Here is a 25,547-nt window from a genome sequence, read left to right on the forward strand (position 1 = left end):
AACACCGATATAAAGTTTTTTTTATTTTTTACCTTCATTCAATTATTTGATACGGTAATACAAAGTTGGAAAAAACAAAAATTGCCCTGCCAACTATTAGCCATTTTACTTGTCTTCTCAGCCAGCCAGAGCTGACGCCATAACATCAAAATGCCACAGTGGTAGCTAGTCCACTTAACCATTGAACACCCCAACCAAAGAGAAATAGGCCTAATATGAGTGTATGAATAATCACATTCATATTCTAAGTATGTAATATATAAGATTGTGGTAGGAAGTAGAGAGCAATTTTCTGTTGTGTTTTCATTTTTGTTTCATGTCAGACATTGGCACCACCAAGAGCTGTGTTTTCCAGTCAAGTGAGCTACAATGTTTTGTGAGTCTGTGGTCCCTCAGATCAGTCTTTTCCCTGTGACCTCACAACCATTCTTTTCACCAGTTTTACAGTGAGGAGAGTCTGATGAACATAGTATTTCTGTTCTGGTAAAAAGTTCAGGCCAGTCGTGACTGAGTCTAGTGTAGTGGTCTAAGCTCCCCGACTCTGTAGCAGATATGGCCCCTGGCAACAGGGATTGGGCCCCACCTCGGCCACCCTCTGTCTATGCCCCTACTATGTTTCAATCTTTACATGTCTAGCTGTACTGTCAAAAACAAAAAATAAAACATTTAAGAAAAACAAAGTTCAGGTCGGTCAACCCATGGACAGTGCTGAATTCCAAATCGACCCCTTCTCGTAGACCCTTCCACACGAAACAGTGACACTGCATGTGTCATGTTTAACTCCACTGAAATCCATTGCAAGCTTAAGTGGGCAATCAGAGTACATTTTTAGTACAAAGTGTTGAAAGTAGGACTGATCAAAGTAATGAATCAGTTTAATCTATTGGCGGTCCTCTCATCCCTCTTTACAAGACCTCAGAACTCTTGTCTTGTGTGTCAGGAAGGATGTTCTGTTCACAAGTCCGTTGTTGAAGAGGCTGTGGAGAAAGTACATTATTCATCATTACCGAACAGATCGCCCTCCTCCAACAGTTACATCAAGTCAAAGAGATCGCCCCTCTCCCTGTCTTCACTCACTACCTACCTACATCACACGCTTTCTCAATCACACGAAAGCACTCCAATGCGCACCAGGTTAGGTTAGTGGAACAGTTGGCAAGGACCAGTTGGTGTAGGCTAGTTTCAGTCAGCGCATCAGTGATCACTTTGTGACTGAGTCTACAACACAGGAAGAGAGGAAGAGAATGAGTGGTCAATAATTGATCAGACAATACTTACATGCACAAAATGGATCGATGGACACACACACACAAACTAAAACATACTCACCCCAGGACTTGTCCTATGTGCAGGTTTGTACGGAGGGGCTGTAGGTGGTAGTCTGTGAATTGATAGTGCCGAGGTCCAGTTCTGGCAGCACCTCTTGAGTAGCCCAGAACAAGAGATCCACAGGCCTGCCAGTCTAGCTTGGTCTTCAAGAGGTCCAGCTCCCCATCTGAGACTCTGCACAGGGACACGGCACACATCAGAGTTTTGCTGAAACTGGGAAGATAAAACCAAGAGATCACAGTGTGAGTGTGAGAGAATCACATTTTTGAGTTCCAAGAACTCAAATCCAATTTTATTTGTCACATGCGCCAAATACAACAGGTGTAGACCTTAGTGAAATGCTGACTTACAAGCCCTTAACCAACAATGCAGTTAAGAAAAATAAGTGTTTAGTAAAAAAAATAGATAAGTAAAAAATACATGTAACAAACAATTAAAGAGCAGCAGTAAAATATACAGTGGGTACTGGTACAGAGTCAATGTGCGGGGGCACCGTTTAGTCGAGGTAATATCTACATGTAGGTAAAGTGATGAAGCATAGATAATAAACAGAGAGTAGCAGCAGCATAAAAGAGCGTGGGGGGGGGGGGGGGTCAAGCAATGCAAATAGCCTGGGTAGCCATTTGATTAGCTGTTCAGGAGTCTTATGGCTTGGGGGTAGAAGCTATTAAGAAGTATTTTGGACCTAGACTTGGCGCTCCGGTACCGCTTGCCGTGCGGTAGCAGAGAGAACAATCTATGACTAGGGTGGCTGGAGTCTGCCTCTGACACCGCCTGGTATAGAGGTCCTGGATGGCAGGAAGCTTGGCCCCAGTGATGTACTGGGCCGTACACACTACCCTCTGTAGTGCCTTGCGGTCGGTGGCCGAGCAGTTGCCATACCAGGCAGTGATGCAACCAGTCAGGATGCTCTCGATGGTGCAGCTGTATAACTTTTTGAGGATCTGAGGACCAAAGCCAAACTTTTTCAGTCTCCTGAGAGGGAATAGGCTTTGTCATGCCCTCTTCACGACTGTGTGTTTGGACCCTGATAGTTTGTTGTTGATGTGGACATCCAGGAACTTGAAGCTCTCAACCTGCTCCACTACAGCCACGTCAATGAGAATGGGGGAGTGCTCGGTCCTCCTTTTCCTGTAGTCAACAATCATCTCCTTTCTCTTGATCACGTTGAGGGAGAGGTTGTTGTCCTGGCACCACACGGCTAGGTCTCTGACCTCCTCCATATAGGCTGTTGTCGTTGTCGGTGATCAGGCCTACCACTGTTGTCATCAGCAAACTTAATGATGATGTTGGAATCGTGCCTGGCCATGCAGTCATGAGTGAACAGGGAGTATAGGAGGGGACTGAGCACACAACCCTGAGGGATCCCCGTGTTGAGAATCAGCGTGGCGGATGTGTTGTTACCTACCCTTACCACCTGGGGGCGGCCTGTCAGGAAGTCCAGGATTCAGTTGCAGAAGGAGGTGTTTAGTCCCAGGGTCCTTAGCTTAGTAATGAGCTTTGAGGGCACTATGGTGTTGAACGCTGAGCTGTAGTCAATGAATAGCATTCTCACGTAGGTGTTCCTTTTGTCCAGGTGGGAAAGGGAAGTGTTGAGTGCAATAGAGATTGCATCAGCTGTGGATATGTTGGGGCGGTATGCAAATTGGAGTGGGTCTAGGGTTTATGGGATAATGGTGTTGATGACCAGCCTTTAAAGCACTTCATGGCTACAGACGTGAGTGCTACGGGTCGGTAGTCATTTAGGCAGGTTACCTTAGTGTTCTTGGGCACAGGTGGTCTGCTTGAAACATGTTGGAATTACAGACTCAGTCAGGGACAGGTTGAACATGTCAGTGAAGACACTTGTCAGCTGGTCAGCGCATGCTTGGAGTACACGTCCTGGTAATCCGTCTGGCCCTGCGGCCTTGTAAATGTTGCCCTGTTTAATGGAAATTTTAATGTTTGTGCTTTTCTTATAACTAATTTCTGTGTTCTATTCATGTGCCGTTCTATAAACCAATTTCTGTGTTCATGCAAGTGTCTGACAGTACAAATCCTCACTATCAGTAGCTGCAATTTGGCAGTACGCCCAGACGTTGTTTTGAGAACGAACAAAAGATATCTCAGTTCAAAGGTCTCAGCTTAGAGTGGAGAAGCCTCGTGAGGTGTTGGTCTGTCACATGTTATGAAACATTATTGGTCGGTCACATGAATGAAACAAAACGGTAATGATTAATTAATTATGCAAATATAACTTGTCTGTGTATTGCTGTATATAAGACAACTTTTGGGTCTGCCCAAGGAGAGCTCCTGATTGACATGTGTACTATGGTGCATTGAGTTCGTTGGAACCACTCCAGCACGCTGACAATAAACCATTATTAATTTAAGATTTACTTCGAGTGTCCTTGCGTAGAATTTTTCTACAACACATGTTTAAAGATCTTACTCACATCGGCTACGGAGGGCGTGATCACACAGTCGTCAGAGCCGGTGTAATACAATTCAATCTTAGTCCTGCATTGACGCTTTGCCTGTTTTATGGTTCGTCGGAGGGCATAGCGGGATTTCTTATTAACTTCCTGGTTAGAGTCCCGCTCCTGCTTGCGCAGCAATAAAGCACAGCATTTTTTTAAATCTTTCGGATACATATGGGTCCGATACAGACCTGGATCACCTGGATCAGATTCTCCCTCATTTCGGATATATTTTGGGTTGGATCTGGTACACCTTGGACCTGAATCGGATCGGGTTTTGATTTTCACACAAACAAATTGCGGGTCCTGTCCGGTGTCGGATAAGAATTTCGGATGGGAATTTCACAGATTCAATTCAGTTTGGATCAAAATGTCTGAATCCGAGAAGACCTCTAATATACAGTACTCACAGCCACTGGTTCAACTTTAATAAGAATCTCTCATGGTGGACATCACAAACCTGGAAGTCAGCCTGCAGAAAGACAGAATGCATAGTCATGGTAAAAAACAATTGAATAAACTACTACTTAAATGAAATAGTGAATAGTTTTCGAAGTGAATGAAGCTCTCACCTTTTGCAAATTATTTGATGTTTATATATAAAAGCATGTTCTTCCTGAAGTCTACAGTAATGTGCAAGGTTGAATGCTGCAGCAGATAGAAAAGCACTGCAGTCCAGTGTGCATTTGTCCTAATGAAAACATCTTCATCTCCAAGAAAAATATAGAGATAAAACAGGCTCTCAAAAATGGATAACAAAAATATGATTTAAAAAAAGATATTTAAAAAAATAAATAAAGCATGATTCGTTTTGAACAGTGGAAAAGTTGACAACTTTCAGAGCCTTGCTCTCCATCTTGTTTCTATTTAAGTTGACCATTCAAGTAGGCAATTCAATGGTCATACAAAAAAGTGAGGGGGAAAATGGTCCAGAAATAAGCTAATAACACTAAAATAATGACTGGTCTCCTTTCAAAATTATATATTTTTTCATTCAATGTGTCTTTTCAAAAACAAGACCAGGCATCAAAAGAAGGCCAAGGAAATATGCAAATTCAACTATTGAGACTAAGCGTGGATAATGGATAAGCGTTATTTGACGTTCAACATTTACCGACACCGCGTTTGAACATCATTAGGCTATACAATATATAACAAAATAGGTATATAGTGTAACTATATTATACTTGCATCTACTTCTTGTCTGAGGTTGCATTGCTGTTCATCTTTCACCAGTCTGAACACAAAAGCTAAGGTGCTAGAAAGAAAATCACGTTCATGGAAGTTTTTTGAAAGAGCTGTATAGGCAATGTCATCACCAGGTTACAGGGGCAAAGTTAAACCTGTTATAAAAAGGTTATGTCCTGTATAGTCCTACTGTGGTTCATTAGTAAATAAATAAACAAATAAAAGACTCATTCACTCTGTCTGTCATGTCTATTACTTTACAATTTCCATTCTTCTGCAGGTGTGGCAGAGAGCTTTTCTTCTTCCTTTGCCTACACTGTCTGGAATGTTTTCATCATTGACACTATTTTTGGTTCATCCAAAAAGGACAGCCATTCCCAAGTGTGATTCCTCTTGCACATGTCCATGCCTTCGATGGCAATACTGACTGCATTTGACTTAGCTTTTTGTAATTGATCTAATATTGCCAAATCCTTCCTGAACCGATCATTCTTATTTGACAGGAGCTCTGGATCAACTGGAAGCATCATAGAACATACCTTCAGAAAACTGGCTAGGATCAACTCAACAATCTGAACAGTCAACTCAAAAAAGTCTGTGTCGGTCCACATGGTAAGCCTGTCAAACACAAGGTTCTTGGGTACCTCAATGTCATCAAACAAGCATGCATTTCCTTCAACAAGGTCTCTCCCATCTTCCTGCCATTCCTTGAGTTTGGTAACAAGGGTTTGGTATCTTTCTTCCATCTCCAACACGTTTCCCTTCAAAGTTAAGGCTTTCCAGAGAGGATCAATGATCAGCTTGGAAACCAGACCCAGAGCTCTGCATCCGGCCTTGAACTGTTGAACCTCCAAATCAGCAACAACTGTGGCAAGCAAACTACTCTCAGCTCCGTACGTACTGGTAAACTCAACCAAATCATCATGGATGCTATACACCCCAGCAGAATTATGAAACAGGCCATCAATTGTGTGTCCAATGGATAGAGACAAAGGAACTTCATCAAATTCTTTTTTGCTGGTCAAAAAGGTTTCGAACGGAACAAGCTGACCATCCTCTGCCCATCCAAGCTCTTGCACGGCATCACTCACAGAACTCACCAAACGCACTGTTCCAGACTCCAACTCTGTTGTCCCAATGTTAGGGGAGCTATGGACTCCTACTTCTTTATCTCCTAAAATCATATTTTCCCAAAGTAGAAGAGTTGTTTTTGCCTGGTGAGCTAAGCCATCAATCAAATGTAAGCCACAGAAGAGCTGACTTACAAGGCACATCATTGTCTTTTCAGAGGAACTAAAGCCACAATGTTTCTCAACTATCAGTGGTAGGATGTCTGATCTGTATTCAGCGAGGATTTGTTCAAATTTCTTTTCGGAACCAATCCCAACACCAAAACACTTTGAAAAGGTTACAAAAATCCATCTCATCTGTTGCATTTCACCACTCGTAACAATTTCATTGATCATTTTCCTGCAAATGTCAACTTGGTGGTTCTCTGGGCATGGGGTTTGCTCTGTGACCCCAGAGTGAACGTCAGACTCCTTTAAGCAGAAGTCAGTGGGTCCATTATCTTGGCCAAGCTTGACAGTTTCATCTGTTTCGATAGAGATGATCTCTTCAGCATGCAGAGACCATACAGTCCCTGCATCAGCAACCAGATATTTCAAACCGGTCTTGTTAACCTTCTCCTCTATATCATCTGCCTCTTGTATCCCTTTCAAATCTAATTGTCTTTTTGACAATCTTGCAGGTGGAGTAGCTTCTTTTTTCTTGTATTGTCTAGTCACAAGCGGTATTATAAACACTTCTTTTGAAAAGTCTTCATTTGTGACATGTTTCCGTTTAGCCATTCGTTTCAGTTTAGATGAAATATGTATTGCAAATTGACAGCGTTTATGATTTTGCAAATCTAGATCAAAATTATATTCCAGTATATCATAGACAGTATACATATAAGCCTTTTTTGTATTTTTTGCAAACTTATGAACCTCATACATTATGCCATTTGTCAGTAACTGTGAATCATGTTTTGTTTTGGATGGTGGTTTGGATTTCACATCAAGTTCCACACCTACTTCTTTGCACAAGGGGTAGCAGTTTTTCACTACTTTCTCTGCAAAGGGCATCAGATTTGCCTTTTTAATTTTGCTGACCGGGACCTTCGTTTTTCCAACTGACAATGTGTGTTCAGTCTCGTTGGAGATGGTCTGTTTCTTCACAGACTGAGGAACTAGGCCTACTTGTCTACCTCTATGAAATTTCTCTGCCTTCATTTCTCTTACTTTGCAAGTGGCTCTTTCTCCCTTTTTCCTTCTCAAATCTAATCGTCTTCTTTCTGTTACTTTTTTCAGTCCTTGATATTTCCACACAATTGAGTCAATTGAGTTAATGTCCTGCATTTTACTGGAAATCACTGCAGGTTTCTTTCTTGTGCCAACCCTCAGTGAGAATGTTTCCTTTAAATATGGAGGTTTCCTTCTATGTGCCATGCATGTCATTTTCTTAACAACTCGTCTCAACTTTGTAATAATATAGGTAGACAGCTTGGTTTTCTCAATAGGCAAATCAAGATCAAAATTGTGCTCTAGGACATCGATGACAATTTGCTTGTAAGTTCCACAAACATCTTTGGCAAAATTACCAAGTTCAATCATTACACCTTTGGTCAATAAATCCAAATTAAGTTTCTCTATTGCCCCAAAATTGGATTTCACATCAAGTTCTAATCCTATTTTCTTACAGAGGGGATAAGGGTCCTTCATTGTTTTTGATGTTGTAGAGGCCATTAGATGCCCGTGTTGGTCCCTTGCAAGGCTGTACGCCGTTCCACCAGCACACTGCGTTACATCTTTCTCAGTTAACAGGTTGTCTGTCTTGACATGCTGAGTAAGTCTGGATACGATGTCCAGATGAGATTTGTCCATTAAAAGCGTGTCAGCAGGTTCAAGATTTTCTGACACACGGTCATAATTCTTTGCAGCTGAAAGGGCATATTTCGACCCTTTTATCGTGTTGGGATCAGGAAGGGTAAACACCTCCATTACCAATTCAGGTTTTCCTAGAACAGTTTTTCCTTTTCTCATCAATTCTCTTAATTTGTGCATAGTACGTGTCGCAAAATCATACCTTAGATGCTTTTGCAAACCAAGATCAAAGTTGTACTCTAGAATGTCACAGACAACATGCTGCTGAGCTCGATTAACTTCTTTAGCAAAATCAGAAACCTCAACCATCACACCTTTAGTCAGCAACTGCAAATCTAGTTTCTGATTGGACCCAGACCCAACATTGAAATCCAAGCCAATTTTCTTGCAGTTTGAGTATGGATCCTTCAACTTTTTTCCAGCTGACGACCTTTGCGAAATATGCTTTGAGTAATTAACACGATGTCGCCACATATCTCCATCTTTTCTCCCTTTTTGTGCCTTGACCATTTTCTTCCCTCTTTTTATTTTAACGTCATAGTCTTCCTCTTGAACAGAGGTAAAAGTAAGTGGTTTGCAATAGGCTGGAAGAATAGGCCTGTGGGTCCTCATATGACATGGTTGCAGCACTGGAGTTAAATTACTGTCACTTGCTATTGCAGGTGAAATTATAAGAAACGGTTTGGCAATACTTTGACTTGGGGGATTAACATAATCAGTCAGCACTTGATCATTGTTTAGGGGCTGTATTTGAAAGCTGCTAAATATCTGTGCAGTTGGGTTGATTTGTCCTCCCAAAGAAACACTTTCTGCCACCAGATGTTGCGACTGAGAAAAGGTACATACTTTTCCAATCTGAATATCATTGGGAGATATGTAAAAACATGGCTTATCTTTGATTAAATTCCCTACAGGGGTGCTTGGGTTATCCTGTTCTGTGTGAACATGGACAACACCTTTACCACTCACATTTACAGCTGGAGCACCAACTGTTGTTGAATTAATTTTAATCTCCCTATCACTTGATTTTGTATCTTCTAACAGAGCACAAATACGGCTTTGTGTTGTTGTGTCATACCAATTTTCGGCATATGAATAACTTGCATCAAAAGAGTCAGACAAAATGACAGCTGGGGATATCTCCACCTCATCCTCCTCTGGCTTTATATCTACATCCATCTCACACCAACTAAACTAGTTATCTGGGTGACACCCAGGGACAATTTAAATTAAGTTAGGCTAGACCTAGTCATTTCCAAGTAGCTGACCAGGCCTGACCATCTCCTTAAGCATATCAATCCAATTGATTTTATAAAGTCATTTTTATAACAGTGAAAATGGTGAGTCTGAGGAAATAGGTTCTGTAATATTAGATATAGTGGTGTAACTACAGATGATTCCAAGTGTAACGTTAGGCCTACAACAACTGACCAAGGGAGTCTACCCACTCTACTTCTCTGTCTGCCTGTAAAAAATACTGTTTATTACACCACAACACCTAATGGGTGCTTTGTGTCCTGAATTACCCCCACACAGCTTATCAAACTAGCCTCAGGCTAACTGACACGCCCAACTTGCATCTCACTGCAGTAACGTTATATCCAATGAGACTTGGCACATAACATATGCGAATTGTGAGTACCACCATGTAGCCAAATCATCTAGCTAACTAGCTATGTATTGAGGTCTATATTGAAGGCAAATATGCCACTTGGAAGGGCGCATTGATTGCAGAACATGAATTATCAGTACATGGAGTAGCCTATTGTTTGTCATAGACTAGTGGCTCAGATCAAATAGAGTAGCTAAGCTAGCTATCGTTAGTTAGCTATTACTGTAACTACCTTGATTTTGCAGGTCCCCCTTAGCCTTCCATAAGACAGTTTGTATCTTGAAAAAAAGTTGGTGCTACAGTAAAGTACTTCATCTTCCAGGTGGGTAACGTTAACTGGCTTTAGCTTATTCCGGAAATGTAAACTGAATGCTTTGAGTTCGACGCTGCGTATCGAGACATTAGAAAATCAATCTAGACACTTAACTAAAATCTTAGTCACAAAAAAAGAGTCCGAGTCCAATGGTGCGAATCGAGACACTTAGCTAGTCTTAGTTACAGAAACGTAGACATGTTGTGGTGCCGGGTAACCTAGCTTCCTTTTCCGCTGAAAACCGGATGTGGCAACTCCGCTCAGGCGTTATGATTCCGGGTTCGTCTTTCTTGCTCCATATTCAAGTCACGGGTAACTGAATACTTGGAGCAAAGATAACTAACCCAAGATAGAGCCAGTCGTTTCCAATGGGGGCGAATTAATTTTAGAAAAATCAAGGAGGTGGGCAGGTCAAGCACGAGATAGTGAGATCCTATTGGACCGTTATAGTATTTATTAGCACTTTTCCCGTTAGGGAATGCCTACCCTGATGTGCGCGTGTGCAATAACTAAATTCGCCCTCGCAGTCCTTCAAAACGCTTTTTTTTTTTTTTTTTACTTTGGCCCAGGGTAAAGTCTACAAAACGAAGTCCACTCTGTTTGTTACAGATTATAATTTGGAAAACAGAAAACTGTATGTAGACCAAATAATCCATAAATTGGAAAATTTGCAGAATGTATGCCAAAATCAATCTCTGTCCATATTCTCTCACTTGTCGGCTACTGGGCTTCCTCTCATCAACCTATTAGGTAGTGAGTGGAAATGCCAACCGGATGCTTAACATTTATATATCTGGTGAAATATCTGGCTCATTGTTTTATCTGTGCTAGGAGTGTGTCTGAAAGTAAGCGTTGCAGAAGAAGGGGGGAGTTAACAGCGATGGGTGTAACATCAGCGCTCCATTATTGCTTAGATCGGCCGTAGGGTGCACTGGGGGTCAGCTTAATGTTTACATAGCAGGTTAAGAAAACGAACATAGCAACTGCCAAAGAAGAAGAGTTAGTTCAGTATGGGACACGCAGTCAAATGGTGGACAAGAAAAAAAGTGGAACATATTATGCATAAATATGGAGTGTGGGATTGCACAAGCCTTCTGGAAAATCTGGTGAAGGAGATGATGGTGGACAAGAAAAAAAAGGAGAAAAGTGGAATATGTTTAGAGTGAATATAGAATGGAGGATCTCAGAACTTTTTGAAGAGCTTGAGGAGGAAATTGAACATGACGAGAGTGAGGATGAATTAACTGTGGCAGGTGCAGTGATGACTGCTGCGAAGAAGTTGAGTGTAGAGGGAAGCAGTATGGAGAGGAAGGTTGGTGTCGAGTGCAAAATGAGGGATACGTGCCCAAGCATTTCAGAGATGGAACCTGGCGAGAGTGAGGATGAAGTACCTGCGGTGAGGACCGCCGAGTTCGGGGCTCGTCCCGAGTATGATAAGGATGATTCTGGCCCAGTGGGAATGAGATTTGTAGAGACAGTGGATGATTGCATTTTGGCTGATCCATATGTGGTGTCAAGCTGTGGGGGAGGATATGTTGGGAACTGTTGAGTTGGTGAAGGTAACTAGGAGTGGACTCATGTAGATTTGTGTTTCCTCCACCCAGAGGGAGCGTGTGCTCCGGATTACGCAATTAGGGACAAGAATTGGGACTTGCTTTGCTCTCCGGAGCAGGGCGCCGATGAAAGGAGTGATAACGGAATCAGCGCTAAGTGTTAAGGAGGAGCAGTTGAAACTTAAGATTCCTGGTGTCTGTGACACATACAGTTAGGTGAGACGTAGATCCGGTGGAGAGTGTGGGGAAACAGAAGACTTTGTCTGTCACGCTTTTTATGTAGAGTCTTTGCCAGATAAGGTCAGGGTAGGAAGTGTCAGTTATCCCGTGAGAGCTTTTGTTTCCCGAAAATACTACAGTGTTTTAGATGTCAAGTTTATAGGCATGTTGCAGCAGTGTGTAGGAGGGAGATGCCTAGATGTGAAAAGTGTACAGGAGGGCATAAGACAATGGAATGTGTGGTATCGGTGGAAATAGTTATACATGTTAGTTGTGGGGGTGCCCATGGGGCTGGAGATCAGAGGTGTCAGGTGAGAGAAAGGCAGACTGATGTTGCCAGGGTTATGTATTTAACTTTTATTTGACTAGGCAAGTCAGTTAAGATCAAATTCTTATTTACAATAACGGCCTAGAGTAGTACAGAAAGTGTTGTATGCCGAAGCAGTAAAAAGAGTGGTAGTGGAAGATGGGTACAGGGTGAGGGATTCTGAGAGGATTCCTGTGAGTAGGCAGAGACCAAGATAGAGTGATGGGAAGAATATGTGCTTCAGTAAAGTGGGCTTTTAGCATTTATAGCCATGGTTGTCAATTGTACTGCAGAAATGGATCGAAAGTCACAGAAAATACTGGTTGTGGTGGCAGCGGCAGAGAAGTACTTGGGATTGCGAGGATTTACTGCGTAACATCTGCAGGGTTAGGTCTGGTGTAGGACTAGATATAATTAAATAGTGGAATGGGGTGGTTTAATTTTTGTATTTTTTTGAGAGGGTTAATAGTTGGGAGGGAAATTTTCCTTTTTCACAAGTTTGAATTACCATATCAAATAATTTAATGTAGTTAGACCGTAAATTGCCTCACACACACCAGTACAGTAGTTGGCGGTGTATGCACTTAAAAGTTGGATGCGATCCGCCAACCAAATCCCAAAGAAGAAGGTAGCAGGTTAGGATAATTAACGTGGTAGGTTAGTAGAATGAGGTTAAGGTTAGGAAAGATGTTAGGCTTAGCTAAAATGCGTAGCAGGTTTGGATAATTAACATGGCAGGTTAGGAGAATGACAGTATTAAGGTTAGCTAAAATGCTACGGTTGTCAACAATCTACTTGTCGTGCAGCCCACACACAAAATGGTCGAGTGGCAACAAATCTGCCCAATTAGCTGATTCGCTTTCCATACACCCACTTCTGTTGACACGCCCACTTTGACACTCCAAGTATGCAGCGCATGACCCATGATACTTCAGATTGGACATTTGCATCTGCTTATTTGTTTTGCAGTCAAGATAAACAGTGCAATATCGCTCAAACACGTCTCGAAAAAGTAAATATGTAAATATGTTTGTTTGGCTACCGGTGGCTGAAAACACAATCATCTCGGGATGAACGAGTGATGAATTTCCAGCCGAGGGTGGTCCATTTAAAAATCATTCCTTCCTCCCTCGCCCCTTGCCCTGCAAGTGTATACTCGTCAGACGTCATGACACGTCATCAGAATTGTCCACTTAATTTGAGGGCTGAGGGGATAGGGTGTGTCTTTTAAGTGTTTGGACCGCAACTCGTGTATGCAGCCAATGACTCATGATACTCCAGATTGGACATTTGCATCTGCTTATTTGTTTTGCAGTCAAGATAAACAGTGCAATATCGCCACCTTTCGTACTGGAGGCAACAGTGTTTACTTTGTTATGGCTCGACCTCTCCTCCAGAGCTATTATCCATAACACCTAAATGCCATAATACACTTGCTAGCTCACTTAACACACCAAACAAATATAATAGTCTATTAATAATACTAGTATTTATAATTTTAATAGCATTCATAAAGGCTTCATAAACACTACATAAATACTTCACAAATAGTCAAGAACCATATGCCGTACTCTACAAATTATTTCTGAATGTAGTGCTTGGTAGTGATTGTACTTGGTTTAATGTGGGACCGAAATTTACATATTGTATTACCGTAACAATACTTATTTAATCCCAACTATCCAAGCACCTGTTGCCAAATTGGAATCATCATCCCATAACTAACATCTCCATGTGAAGAGAGTAGCAAAAAAAATAACAAAGTAATACAAAAAATGAAAGTTTAGATAAAGGCTACAGAGGCAGATAACCAGGAATGGAAAAGCTGGCTGTATTACGTGGAGATGATTGGACAAAAAAGGTTGCATAATTAAGAACAGTTGGTGAAGACACAAATCCTATGGACTAGTCCAATGAAAATTATTTTGATTTACAATTAACATACAAAACTACATTACAAATATATTTTTCACAATCCCAATAAAAAAATACCAAGTAGTGAGATTTATGTTCCTTGAAAATATTTACAGGATCATGCATGTCTACAGTTTTTTTACAGGTAAAAAAGGAATACAATCTTAGAAAGATACATTCATCAACGAAACACTCAAGGATGTTCTTTATACAAGTCGGGTAGAATACTACTCTTACTGCTACGATATGTCGGAAGTGTAAAACAATGGTAATTTACATTTTTGTTGTTTAATTTCAAATGGTGAAACACCAGAGAGCTCTGCTATCCACTGTCAGATGCAGTCAAGTGAGCTGCAATGATTTATGAGTAACGAGTCCATTTCCTGTGACCTCATAACTAACCAGAGAGTAGTCCAATGTGAGGAAAGTCTGATGAACATTGTATTTCTGTTCTGGTAAAGGTTCAGGTCAGTCAGCCCATGGCATGTAGTCCAAAGACAACCAGTCGGAAATCAACATGGCTGAAGGCGCAACAGTGGTGTATAACATCCTCAGGGCAGGTCCGCAAGTTGAGGACTGAAACAGACTATGTCCCTCTAGTATGGTAAGCAGAGGACCTGTGAAGGAAGGAGCAACACAAATAATTGAATCATCAAGTGCGCTTTCGGTGTGATAAGAACCATCATGTTTTGTGGCAAGTGGCAAGATCATTTGTAGAAAGTTGTATAACTATTTATTGTATGTGCAAGCAGCTAACTGTCCCTAGCTACAGTATATTGTTCCTATTTAAGTAATGATTCATAGAGGTCCACAGTGATTATGACACGTACAGTCACAAGCTTACCTTACCGTGTCATCGTGATTAAGACGTTTTCTCCTCAAGTGTTGCGGACCTGGAACACCCCACTGCACCAGGCTAGATGATCAGACCTCCTCCTATACCTAAAATACAACAGGATAATGCTTTGTCCTTTTCCCCCAGAAATTGAACTTTGTCTTGAGCCTTTCCCAACCCCCCAAAACACACGTGCAGAGGCACCAGGTCAGCCGCAGCACACCACCCAAGGAACATTTTTGGGAATATGTGCCCAGCTAAAAGGCACAACACTAGTACAGAGGTCAGCTGGGAAATGACACTAGCCACCCTTCAGTAACTGATCCACATCTCAAACCTCTAGGCTGACTGCCGCCACGGAATATGTAGTTCAATCATTTCTTGAGTAGTGCTAGTGTTTAACTACTATTGTCATACATTAGAAATAATTATAAATGACTGGACATCTTTGTCATTCCCAACAGACTCTGAATAGTTTGTGTCTGACGACAAACCTTAAAACACCTTCTGCGCCTTGAGGTCAGTCAGCCCATCAACTGACAGGAAAAAGATAAATGGCTGAAGGTGCAACAGTGGTGTCCAACATCCTCAGAGCTGGTCCACAAGTTGAGGACAGAATCAGACTTCACATCCCGTAATTGTATCAAGCAGAGGATCTGTGAATAAACATAAGGAGCAGAGCCAAAGATTATCATAATGATTCATGAATATTCAAACCAGCAGGAAAGTTAGTAGACAGCACAAAAAAATAAGTGAAACTCACAACAAAAAAGTCACTATTAATACATTTTTGGAGATCACAAACTGGACCCCGAAAAGAGCTGTTGTACACCCAGATTCAAATAGCATGCATCAAGTTGAAAGAGAAACACACGCATCACCTGTGAATACACATGTATGAAATTATTAGATCAAGCAAATTAATAAAATAAAATTAATACCTCATTGACCTCCAGTCATGAGAGGATATGAATATCCACTTCATTCCGGTCTAGTGACAGTGTTAATCATTGTAAAAAGATATCAAATCCCAAGTCACAGCATTACTTGCATATATTTTGATCCAGAAACTGGCTCCCCACCAGTGATACATAAATCGGAGAAACAATGTGGAATGTTTTATATCACCACATGGTTGACTACACTGTACAGGTAAAAATACTGATGGCAGTCTTGACGGATCATTGAGAACAGCATGACTGGCTGCGTCGCCGCTTGGTACGGCACTGCAAGGCGCTAGGGTAGTACAGATGGCCCAGTACATCACCAGGGCCGAGCTCCATACCAGGACCTCCATACCAGGTGGTGTCAAAGAAAGATTCCAACCACCCAAGTCATACTGTTCTCTCTGCTACCGCACGGCAAGCGGTACTGATGCACTAATTCTGAAACCAACAGGACCCTGAACAGCTTCTACCCCCAAGCCATAAGCTAAATAGTTAACCAAATAGCTACCTGAACTAACTTATTTTTAACTCATCACATATGCTGCTGCTACTGTTTACTATCGGTCACTTTATTCCTAGTTATATGTACATACAGTATATACCTCAATTACCTCATATCCCTGCACATCGACTCGGTACTGGTACCCCTTGTATATAGCCATGTTATCGTTACTCCTTGTGTATCTATTATTACATGTTTCACTTTTCTATTATTTCTAGGGATGCACGGTATATCGGTAAGCATATCGGAATTGGCCGATATTAGCTACAAATGCCAACATCGGCCCGATGTCTAGTTTTTTTTAATTTAATTTTTTTTCTCCCCAATTTTCGTGGTATCCAATTGCTAGTAATTACTATCTTGTCTCATCGCTACAACTCCCGTACGGGCTCGGGAGAGACGAAGGTCGAAAGCCATGCGTCCTCCGAAGCACAACCCAACCTAGCCGCACTGCTTCTTAACACAGCGCGCATCCAACCCGGAAGCCAGCCGCACCAATGTGTCGGAGGAAACACCGTGCACCCGCCCCCCTCGGTTAGCGCGCACTGCGCCCGGCCCGCCACAGGAGTCGCTGGAGCGTGATGAGACAAGGATATCCCTACCGGCCAAACCCTCCCTAACCCGGACGACGCTAAGCCAATTGTGCGTCGCCTCACGGACCTCCCTGTCGCGGCCGGCTGCGACAGAGCCTGGGCGCGAACCCAGAGACTCTGGTGGCGCAGCTAGCACTGCGATGCAGTGCTCTAGACCACTGTGCCACCCGGGAGGCCCTCCGATGTCTAGTTTAACGCCAATGTGCAAACCCGATGTCAAAGCTGACGTGGATACCTATATAACGTATCTAGATGACGTAATGACGCCACGAAAATACAGCACTACACATGCAACACAGCATTCCTAATCAAGCCCACAATGTCAGCTGTGTGGATCTATTTGAAGTTTCAAAGGAAGATAACAAAAAGGCCATATGCAACGTTTGTGCTGCTATTATTTCCCGAGGGGAGAAAGTGAAATCTTTCAATACCACAAACCTAATTACTCATTTGAAAGTGCATCCCCCTCCTACTTAGAACAAAAGCATAACAAAACTAAGTGCACACTTCCAACAACTAAACATGTTCAAGTCAAGCAAAAATTTCAGCGAGACAACTCAAAGGCGAAATCCATTAACGCCAAGATAATGGAATTCATTGCCCTTGACAATCAACCGTTCTCTGTCGTGGATGATGTAGGCTTTCGCCGAACTGGTTCAAGCACCGGTACACACTACCAAGTAGGCGCTATTTTTCAGATGTTGCCCTACCGGAGTTCCACAGTATTGTTGAAACGCACATCCATGAGCTACTTGCTATTAGCTTCACGAATGACATTTGGACCAGCGATGTCAGCCCCATGAGCATGCTGAGTCTGACAGCACAGTGGGTCGACGAGGATTTCGTAATGCAGAATAAACACCTTTAACCTGACCCTCCTCTCCAGGCAGTTCTTGCAAGAGCCAGAGGCTACTGTGCTGCAAGAGTGGCCCTCTTTTACAAGCAACATGTGCTAGTTGAAGCATTCAAGGTATGGCATGAGTGTGACAATCTTTTGATGAGAACATTTTTGGCCAGTGTTGCCCAACACTTTTTCCTGTTGAACTACCACTCTGTTGGCTCTTGTTTAATGTTGTACATATTTTAGTTTTTCATGTATTTCAGGGGTTGGACAAGCTGACGGCAATGACAAAGCTGGCCTCACAGTTTGATGAGTGGGGGCAGCTCTACCCCTGCTTAAGCCAGCTGGCAGCAATCACACTGACTACACCAGTGTCTTCCGTTAATTTTGAGAGGGACTTCTCTGCAATAAAACGAGTAAGAACATTTAAATGTGAAAGTAGATCCTCTGTCCCTCTCCCTTTGAGTTTTTTCCTTTAAAAAAGTCACCAGAACCAAGGTTCACAGTACTTACACATATTTTGTTTTGCAGGGAGGTCCCCATAACCCCCCCACCTCCGCTAACTTTTCCCCCACAGCTAACAACATTTCCTGAGGAAACACTGGTACACACAGTCACTGGTTCAACTTCAATAAGAATCTCTCATGGTGGACATCACAAACCTGGAACTCGGCCTGCAGAAAGACAGAATGCATTGTCATAGTAAACAAAACAAAAAAACAGAAGAAACTAAATAGCTACTTAATTGAAACAGTGAATAGTTTTCAAAGTGAATGAAGCTCTCACCTTTTGCAAATTATTTGATGTTTATATATAAAAGCATGTTCTTCCTGAAGTCTACAGAAATGTACAAGGTTGAATGCTGCAGCAGATAGAAAAGCACTGCAGTCCAGTGTGCATTTGTCCTAATGAAAACATCTTGATCTCCAACAAAAATAGAGATAAAACAGGCTCTCAAAAATGGATAACAAAAATATGATTTTAAAAAAGGTATTTAAAAAAATAAAGCATGATTCATTTTGAACAGTGGAAAAGTTGACAACTTTCAGAGCCTTGCTCTCCATCTTGTTTCTATTTAAGTTGACCATTCAAGTAGGCAATTCAATGGTCATACAAAAAAGTGAGGGGCAAAATGGTCCAGAAATGAGCTAATAACACTAAAATAACGACTGGTCTCCTTTCAAAAAGACCATGTTCTTTTTTTTCATAAACAAGAACAGGCATCAAAAGTGAATAGAAGGCCAAGGGAATCTGCAAATTCAACTATTGTGACGAAGCCTCTACACTTTTCCTGACAGCACACTTCGTGAAAAACCTCTACATTGGATTTCAAACAATATAAAAACAGGTAAGCACGTGGAACCATTCACATGTGGTACCAAATGGATAAGCGTTATTCGACATTCAACATTTACCGACACCACGTTTGAACATATTTAGGCTATACAGTATACCACAAAATAGGTATATAATGTAACTATATTATACTTTTATCTACTTGTCTGAACTCATCTGAGGTTGCATTGCTGTTTATCTTTCACCAGTCTGAACACAAAAGCTAAGGTGCTAGAAAAAATAGCACATTCATGCATTTTTTGAACGATGCAATGCTATTAAAAGGTTCTGTACTGTGGTTCACTAGTAAATAGATAAATACCAAACAAATGTATAAAAAAAAAAAAGATAAAAAAAGACATATCCTGTCTCATGTCTATTACTTTACAATTTCCATTCTTCTGCAGGTGTGGCAGAGAGCTTTTCTTCTTCCTTTGCCTACACTGTCTGGAATGTTTTCATCATTGACACTATTTTTGGTTCATCCAAAAAGGACAGCCATTCCCAAGTGTGATTCTTCTTGCACATGTCCATGCCTTCAATGGCAATACTGACTGCGTTTGACTTTGCTTTTTGCAATTGATCTAATATTGCCAAATCCTTCCTGAATCTATCATTTTTCTTTGACAGGAGCTCTGGATCGACTGGAAGCATCATAGAACAAACCTTCAGAAAACTGGCTAGGATCAACTCAACAATCTGAACAGTCAACTCAAAAAAGTCTGTGTCGGTCCACATGGTAAGCCTGTCAAACACAAGGTTCTTGCGTACCTCAATGTCATCAAACAAGCATGCATTTCCTTTAACAAGGCCTCTCCCATCTTCCTGCCATTCCTTGAGTTTGGTAACAAGGGTTTGGTATCTTTCTTCCATCTCCAACACGTTTCCCTTCAAAGTTAAGGCTTTCCAGAGAGGATCAATGATCAGCTTGGAAACCAGACCAAGAGCTCTGCATCCGGCCTTGAACTGTTGAACCTCCAAATCAGCAACAACTGTGGCAAGCAAACTACTCTCAGCTCCGTACGTACTGGTAAACTCAACCAAATCATCATGGATGCTATACACCCCAGCAGAATTATGAAACAGACCATCAATTCTGTGTCCAATGGATAGAGACAAAGGAACTTCATCAAATTCTTTTTTGCTGGTCAAAAAGGTTTCAAACGGAACAAGCTGACCATCCTCTGCCCATCCAAGCTCTTGCACAGCATCACTCACAGAACTCACCAAACGCACTGTTCCAGACTCCAACTCTGTTGTCCCAATGTTAGGGGAGCTATGGACTCCTACTTCTTTATCTCCTAAAATCATATTTTCCCAAAGTAGAAGAGTTGTTTTTGCCTGGTGAGCTAAGCCATCAATCAAATGTAAGCCACAGAAGAGCTGACTTACAAGGCACATCATTGTCTTTTCAGAGGAACTAAAGCCACAATGTTTCTCAACTATCAGTGGTAGGATGTCTGATCTGTATTCAGCGAGGATTTGTTCAAATTTCTTTTCGGAACCAATCCCAACACCAAAACACTTTGAAAAGGTTACAAAAATCCATCTCATCTGTTGCATTTCACCACTCGTAACAATTTCATTGATCATTTTCCTGCAAATGTCAACTTGGTGGTTCTCTGGGCATGGGGTTTGCTCTGTGACCCCAGAGTGAACGTCAGACTCCTTTAAGCAGAAGTCAGTGGGTCCATTATCTTGGCCAAGCTTGACAGTTTCATCTGTTTCGATAGAGATGATCTCTTCAGCTTGCAGAGACCATACAGTCCTTTCATCAGCGATCAGATATTTCAAACCGGTCTTGTTAACCGTCTTCTGGCAGTTCATCTTCTCCTCTGTATCATCTGCCTCTTGTATCCCTTTCAAATCCAATTGTCTTTTTGACAATCTTGCAGGTGGAGTAGCTTCTTTTTTCTTGTATTGTCTAGTCACAAGCGGTATTATAAACACTTCTTTTGAAAAGTCTTTATTTGCGACATGTTTCCGTTTGGCCATTCGTTTAAGTTTAGATGCAATATGTATGGCATTTTGACAGCGTTTCTGACATTGAAAGCGTACATTAAAATTATATTTCAGAATATTATAGACAGTATACATATAACTCCTTTTTGTATTTTTTGCAAACTTATGAACCTCATACATTACACCATTAGTCAGTAACTGTGAGTCAAGTTTTGTTTTGGATGGTGGTTTGGATCTCACATCAAATTCCACACCTATTTCTTCGCACAAGGGGTAGCAGTTTTGCACCACTTTCTCTGCAAAGGGCATCACATTTGCCTGTTTAATGTTGCTGACCAGGACAGACCGAGACAAGGTACATACTTTTCCAATCTGAATATCACTGGGTGACATGTAAAAACATGACTCCTCTTTGATTAAATTCCCTACAGGGGTGCTTTGGCTATCCTGTTCTGTGTGAACATGAACAACACCTTTACCACCCATATTTACAGCTGTTTGAAGTGGAGCACTAAGTTTTGTTGAATTCATTTTTGATTTTGTATCTTCTAACAGATTACAAATAAGCCGTTGTTTTGCTGTGTCATATCCATTTTCGGCATATGAATAACCTGCATCAAAAGTGTCAGACCCAATGACAGCTGGGGATATCTCCACCTCATCCTCCTCTGGCTTTATATCTACATCCATCTCACACCAACTAAACTAGCTATCTGGGTGACACCCAGGGTCAACTTAAATTTAGTTTGGTTAGACCTAGTAAATTCCAAATTGATAACGCCCTTTTACAACAGTGAAAATGGGAAGATTCTGAGGAAATACATTCTGTAATATTAGATAGTGGTGTAACTACAGTTGATTCCAAGTGTATTGTTAGGCCTATACCAACTGACCAAGGGAGTCCACCCTAGCCTCAGGCTACCTGACAATCTTAACTTGCATCTCACTGCAGTAATGTTAGATCCAATGAAACTTGGCACATAACATAAACGAATAGTGAGTACCACCAAGTAGCCAAATCATCTAGCTAACTAGCTATGTATTGAAGTCTATATTGACGGCAAATATGCCACTTGCAAGGGCGCATTGATTACAATACATGAATTATCTGTACATGGAGTAGCCTATTGTTTGTCATAGACTAGTGGCTCAGATCAAATAGAGTAGCTAAGCTTGCTATCGTTAGTTAGCAATTACTGTAACTACCTTGATTTTGCAGGTCCCCCTAAACCTTCCATACGACAGTTTGGAATTAGAAAAAAAAAGTTGGTCGTACGGCAAAGTACTGGTTAGCTTATTCCGAAAATGTAAACTGAATGCTTTGAGTTAGACGCTGCGTATCGAGGCATTAGAAAATCATTCTAGACACTTGGCTAAAATCTTAGTCACAAAAAAACGTAGACATGCTGTGTTTCCGCGTAAACTAGCTTCCTTTTCCGCTGAAAACCGGATGTGGAAACTTCACTCAGGCGTTATGATTCCGGGTTCGTCTTTCTCGCTCCAGATTCAAATAACGGGTAACTGCATATTTGGAGCAAATATTTTTGTATAATTAACCCAATATAGAGCCTGTCGTTCCCAATTGGATCAAATTAGTCATAGAACAAGGAGGTGGGCAGAGTCAAGCACGAGATAGTGAGATCCTATTTGCGCGTTCTATAATTTATTTGATATTTTCCTATAGGGAAAGCCTGCATTGATGTGCAATAACTCAATTCGCCCTGCCAGTCCTTCTAAACGCTTTTTTTTTTTTTTACTTTGGCAAAGGGTAAAGTCTACAAAACGCAGTCCACTCTGTTTGTTACAGATTATAATTTGGGCAAAAGAGAACTGTATGGTGATCAAATATTTCTTAAATGAGAAAATTTGCAGAATGTGGGCTAAAATCCATCACTCTCCATCTTCTCCCACTTGCCGGCCACTGTGCTTCCTCTGGTCACCATATTTGGTAGTGAGTGGAAACGCCAACCGGATGCTTCACATTCATACATCTGGTGAAATATCTGGCTCATTGTTCTATCTGTGCTAGGAGTGTGTCTGAAAGTCGGCGTTGCAAAAGAAAGGGGGAATTAACAGCGATGGGTGTAACATCAGCGCTCCATTATTGCTTAGATCGCTCGTATAGGGTGCACTGGGGTCAGCTTAATATTTACATAGCAGGTTAAGATAACTAACATAGCAGCTGCCAAAGAATATTAGTTTGTTCAGGTTGGGACATGCAGTCAAATGGTGGACAAGAAAAAAAGGAAGCAATATATATTATGCATAAATATGGAGTGGGTGATTGCACAAGCCTTCTGGAAGATCTGGTGAAGGAGATGATGGTGGACAAGGAAAGAAAGGAGAAAAGTGGAATATGTTTTGAGTGAATATAAAATGGAGAATCTCAGAACTTTTGAAAAGCTTGAGGAAATTGAATGTGACGAGAGTGAGGATGACTTAACTGTGGCAGGTGCAGTGATGACTGCTGCGAAGAAGTTGAGTGTAGAGGGAAGCAGTATGGTGAGGAAGGTTGGCGTCAAGTGCAAAAAGAGGAATACATGCCCAAGTATTTCAGAGCTGGAACCTGCCGAGGGTGAGGACCGCCGAGTTTGGGCCTCGTCCCGAGAATGATAAGGATGATTCTGGCCCAGTGGAAGTGAGATTTGATCATTTTGGCTGATCCATATGTGGTGTCAAGCTGTGGGGGAGGATAGGTTGGGAACTGTTGAGTTGGTGAAGGTAACTAGGAGTGGACTCATGTAGATTTGTGTTTCCTCCACCCAGAGGGAGTGGGTAATCTGGATTACGCGATTAGGGACAAAAATTGGGACTTGCTTTGCTCTCAGGAGCAGGGCGCCGATGAAAGGAGTGATAACGGGGTCGACACTAAGTGTTAAGGAGGAGCAGTTGAAACTTAAGATTCCCGGTGTCTGTGACACATACAGTTAGGTGAGACGTAGATCCGGTGGAGAGTGTGGGGAAACAGAAGACTTTGTCTGTCATGCTGAGTTTTTATGTAGAGTCTTTGCCAGATAAGGTCAAAGTAGAAAGTGTCAGTTATACCGTGAGAGCTTTTGTTTCCCGAAAATACTAGTGTTTTAGGTGTCAAGTTTATGGGCATGTTGCTACAGTGTGTAGGAGGGAGATGCCTAGATGTGAAAAGTGTGCAGGAGGGCATAAGACGATGGAATGTGTGGTATCGGTGGAAATAGTTATACATGTTAGTTGTGGGGGTGCCCATGGGGCTGGAGATCAGAGGTGTCCGGTGAGAGAAAGGCAGATTGAGGTTGCCAGGGTTATGTATTTAACTAGGCAAGTCAGTTAAGAACAAATTCTTATTTACAATAATGGCCTAGAGTAGTACAGAAAGTGTTGTATGCCAAAGCAGTGAAGAGTGGTAGAGAAAGATGGGTACAGGGTGAGGGATCCTGAGAGGATTCCTGTGAGTAGGCAGAGACCAAGATAGAGTGATGGGAAGAATATGTGCTTCAGTAAGGTGGGCTTTTTAGCATTTATAGCCATGGTTGTCAATTGTACTGCAGAAATGGATCAAAAGTCACAGAAAATAGTGGTTGTGGTGGCAGCGGCAAAGAAGTACTTGGGATTGCAAAGATTTACTTCTTAACAGCTGCAGGGGGTAGTGTTATGTCCTCTCAGACCGTTGGTCTGGAGTAGGACTAGATATAATTAAATAGTGGAATGGGGTGGTGTTGAATTTGTTTTGAGGGTTAATAGTTGGAAGGGCGATTTTGTGTTACCATATCAAAGAATTTAATGTAGTTATGCCGTGAATGGCCTCACACACCAGTACAGTAGGTGGCGGTGTATGCACCTAAAAGTTGTATGCGATCCGCCAACCAAATCCCAAAGAAGAATGTAACCGATTAGGAGAATTAACATAGCAGGTTAGGATAATTAATGTGGCAGGTTAGGAGAATGAGGTTCAGGTTAGGAAAAGGCTTAGCTAAAATGCTACAGTTGTCAACAATGTACTTGTGGTGCAGCCCAGACACATAAAACAGTCTTGAGTGGCAACAAATCTGCCCAATTAGCTGATTCTCTTTCCATACACCCACTTCTGTTGACACATCCACTTTCAGACACACTCCATGGTAGCGGTCCAAACACTTAAAAGACACAATGTCCACTTACCATCGCCTTATGCCCTTGGGGGAATCCCCGTCACCATCTTGGAGGGTGGTCCAAATGATTAGCCAAGCAAGGGAAGTTTGCAACGTAAGCCCCTCGGCCCTCGTTTTTAGTCGGCTTTGCGAGTGTACAATTATGTTCACTCTGGGGCCTGAAACTACCCATAATTCAATTCGCGACGATTGTACATCCGCTAAGAAAAGTCAGCGAAAACTTCAAAACAACATACAAGTGTAAGTAAAAATGAATGCAAATAAGTTAGAAATAGTGCTACTAATGCACATGACGTCTCAAACACGTCTCGAAAATGTAAATATGTTTGTTTGGTTATCTTTTGGAAATTGTAGAAATAAAACATTTTCCAGAAGTTCCAGCTAGGCAGGCTAATGTTAGTTAGCTAATGAACTTTGCTAGCTATCATACAGTAAGCGTTTATTAATAATTAGATATTTAATATAAGTAGACATGCACTCATAATTGACTGTAGCGCATATAAAAGCACCCACAAGCTACCGGTGGCTGAAAACACAATCATCTCGGGATGAACGAGTGATGAATTTCCAGCCAAGGGTGGTCCATTTAA

The 25,547-nt window shown here is 41.7% G+C and overlaps 2 long non-coding RNA genes across 9 annotated transcripts; both read right to left on the reverse strand.

Annotated features, from left to right (window-relative positions):
* On the reverse strand, positions 1–10,075 carry LOC139575065 (uncharacterized). 4 transcript variants are annotated; one of them, XR_011674881.1, is made up of 6 exons: positions 9,745–10,069; positions 4,361–4,498; positions 4,199–4,260; positions 1,330–1,503; positions 1,085–1,218; positions 1–977 (listed from the first exon to the last, which is right to left on the reverse strand). It is a non-coding gene; the product is annotated as an uncharacterized lncRNA (long non-coding RNA). The 4 variants fall into 4 exon arrangements; XR_011674880.1 differs by having other exon boundaries at positions 1,330–1,542; XR_011674879.1 differs by having other exon boundaries at positions 4,361–10,075.
* Positions 10,076–13,388: 3,313 nt separating this feature from the next.
* Positions 13,389–22,267, reverse strand: LOC139575064 (uncharacterized). Of its 5 annotated transcripts, XR_011674875.1 has the most exons (6): positions 18,323–22,267; positions 18,050–18,210; positions 15,417–15,534; positions 15,148–15,309; positions 14,663–14,760; positions 13,389–14,435 (listed from the first exon to the last, which is right to left on the reverse strand). It is a non-coding gene; the product is annotated as an uncharacterized lncRNA (long non-coding RNA). The 5 variants fall into 5 exon arrangements; XR_011674873.1 differs by having other exon boundaries at positions 15,148–15,534; XR_011674874.1 differs by lacking the exon at positions 15,417–15,534 and having other exon boundaries at positions 18,323–22,263.
* Between the last annotated feature and the right edge of the window lie 3,280 nt (positions 22,268–25,547).

This window comes from Salvelinus alpinus, chromosome 5 (genome assembly GCF_045679555.1).
Source record: "Salvelinus alpinus chromosome 5, SLU_Salpinus.1, whole genome shotgun sequence".
Taxonomy (NCBI): Eukaryota; Metazoa; Chordata; class Actinopteri; order Salmoniformes; family Salmonidae; genus Salvelinus; species Salvelinus alpinus.